The sequence below is a fragment of the Cebus imitator genome, unplaced genomic scaffold (assembly GCF_001604975.1).
Source record: "Cebus imitator isolate Cc_AM_T3 unplaced genomic scaffold, Cebus_imitator-1.0 Scaffold104, whole genome shotgun sequence".
NCBI lineage: Eukaryota > Metazoa > Chordata > Mammalia > Primates > Cebidae > Cebus > Cebus imitator.
In genome coordinates, this window is record NW_016107419.1 from 5,585,951 (window position 1) to 5,588,869 (window position 2,919).

A 2,919-nucleotide genomic window follows, 5' to 3' on the forward strand; every position below is an offset into this window, starting at 1 on the left:
AAAAAAAAAAAAAAAAAAAAAAAAAAAAAGAATGGCTGAGAAGAAGTTAATTGGGCCAAATTTATTCTAGGAGGTGAGATTGAAATAAGAGCTGACTTAGGCATAAAGCCAAAATGAAACCAGTCACACAAAAAATGTTCAAGGTGATTATAAAGTTTGCCTCTAAATTAAGTAGAAATCTGTGGCACGCTGCATCTCTTGCAGAGTCAGTTCTGGGTCAGCTGGCAGCCACTGTAACTCCCTTGCAGATCTGCTCAAGACCTTGTTTCAGGCTGTCTTTCACTTGATCCAAGTCATCCAAGGATACTTTTCTTGAAAGTCATAAAAAATTAGGACAACAGATTCATTGTCAATATCAGCCATGGCAGTCACTCATTCTGTCTTTTTTTGTTTTTTAAGGCCTTTATTAGACTGATTTCATGCTGAAATAAATTTGTATCTGAGGATGCTAAAAGCCTTACTGCCAAGCCAGTTCTCAATACAGTCTAAACTGGGAAAGGAACCTTCATTGGGATGATGGCCAAGAAACTAGTCAGTTGTGGATGTAGCTTAAAAGGTCATTGGCTCACTTGCAAGAATTCTGGCAGCTTCAACATTTGCTACACATTCCTCTCATTAGTCAATTGTTTTTGAATTTCTTTTCCACTGGGAAACCCAACAATGTCTCTTGTCTGAATATACCATTCTCAGCTGATTTCTCTTCCTGTGAGATGTTAGGAATGATGTCCTGCATTATCCCATGTGAGTCACAGGTCAGGAGGCAGGATGCCTTTCAAGTTATTTGGATACAGCCACTCCACTCCCTCCCTGTGATTCAGTCCACACTCTCCGATGACATACACAGCATGCCTTAAGAAGAACCTGAAGCTGAGACCCAAAAGAATCAGAGCCAAAAAGGATCTCAGATAGCCCGTCCAGTGGAGGGTCTAATCATGTGGCCTTACCTAGTATTGAGAAGCTTCCTGGGGCACAGAACTTTCACTGCTAAAACTGTGGATCCTGTGCCAGCTGAAGCAGGTGGCTGCAATGTGCCCAACTCCTCTTCAGAGAAGAGACTGAAGCCGAGGCTGACTTGTGTAAACTAACAAAATCTGTCAGTGGCAGATCTAGGATTAGAAACCAGATCTAATGGTACTAGAGTTTAGTGCTCTTTGAAAGCTGGAACTTTCTTGTATTCCCACAGTGCACTGCACACAACAGGTGTTGAAATTTCTGTTGTGGTTGTTTTTTGAGTTCAAAGCATATGCTTTTCACAGATATGATTGTTCCTAATTAGCAATGGATCTCACTTAAGGTCATCATGAATTAATGGTGAAATCAGTTCTCTACTTTTAGATTCTGAACAGAACAGTGAGAATGAAGGGGAGGGAAGCTTTGTGAATAATAATACAAGTGGTTAAGCAAACAGGACTGTACAAAGATGAAGAGACCCTTATGACTGAGCAACACAGCAGCAGGGAACACAAAAAAATATGGTATAGGTGTAAACACCAAAGATTAGGAAGTCTTTTCCTGTCCTTAGAGTATGGTAGAAAGAAAAGCATTATAGTTCTGACAAAAGAAGGTAACCATGGAGATACACCACACACACACACACACACACACACACACACACACACCCCATGTGGTAATGACCATGTGATGAAAAATAATATCACCTGATATTTGTGGTTGTATGTTTTTCAGGGTCTTCAAAAGAACCTAGTTCCTGGCAGTATTCTTTGCCCTTCCGTATCTGAGATCTGCCCTGTTTTTCTTGCTGGTTTTCTCTCCTGGATCCTGAGCATTTTTATAAAGTTGCACAAATTACCAGGGATCATTAGTCTGTTATGCATAGATTTTTAGGATCACTTAACAGTGCTGTATCCTCTTCAATGCCACAGTCTTCTCACCTACAAGAGACACCAATGTTATATATACAAGGGAACAGACAAAGCATTAGGGATGTGACTTGCTTAGGATTAAGACTGGAGAAATGACTATTGGAAACAGGGGCTCAGGAACAACCTTATTTATCATGGAAGTCTTCAGCAACTCATTTTGTGAGGTAGTGCTTTGGCACTTGATTTCTTTAATCTGATATGGAGCCCAAGGAAGTCGTACTTGAAGAGGGAGCAGCATAAACAAAACAAAAGTGACTAAGCTGTTTGACACCCATTAAAATGGGCGTTACTCCCCCAATGGAAATCAGCTATCTACTTTTCTATTCTACCACGCCTTTTCCTGCTGGTGATCTGAAATAGGGTTACCTGTTCCTCTGACTAATCACTAAAAACGCAGATGAACAGAGGCTGAGATGACCTACTTTGCAAATACCTGTAACAATGTTAATTGGTGAACTTTGTGGTCAGACAGCCTCACAGTTGGTCTACTTTAGACTGAAGGCCAGATTGGGAGCTGACTTTGGAACGGGCTTGTGGCCACCCACCAGAAGCAAAGGAATTGGGAAACGAGTGCTAGTTAGATATGTAAATTACTGGCTGGGTCTGATGGTGTGTGCCTGTAGTCCCAGCTACTCAGGAAGCTAGGCAGGAAGATTGCTTGAGCCCAGGAGTTCGAGGTACTAATGCACAATCACAGATCACACCTATGAATAGCCACTGCACTCCAGCCTGTGCAACGTAGTGAGACTCCATCTCTAGAAAGAAAATGTAAATGATTGGACCTTACCTTAGTGTTGTGATTCAGAATTTCTTTTTGTTTTTAATAAACATTAACATTATCATAGTTTTAGATTTACAAAAAAATTGTGAAGACAGTACAGAGATTCCATATAACACACACCCAGTTTCCGATTATTAACATCTTACACTTGTATGGTATATTTGTTACAACTATTGAACCAATTTTGACACTTTCTTGTTAACTAAAGTTCATATTTTATTCAAATTTTCTTTTTTTCTTTTTTTTTTTTTTTTT

General features: G+C 39.9%; 1 long non-coding RNA gene across 1 annotated transcript in view; it reads right to left on the reverse strand.

The window, feature by feature from the left end:
- Positions 1–2,919, reverse strand: part of LOC119472553 — a 17,889-nt gene that overhangs the window by 6,785 nt on the left and 8,185 nt on the right. Inside the window, exon 2 of the long non-coding RNA XR_005201699.1 lies at positions 1,659–1,892. This is a non-coding gene — a long non-coding RNA (uncharacterized LOC119472553). The remainder of the gene's footprint in view (positions 1–1,658; positions 1,893–2,919) is intronic.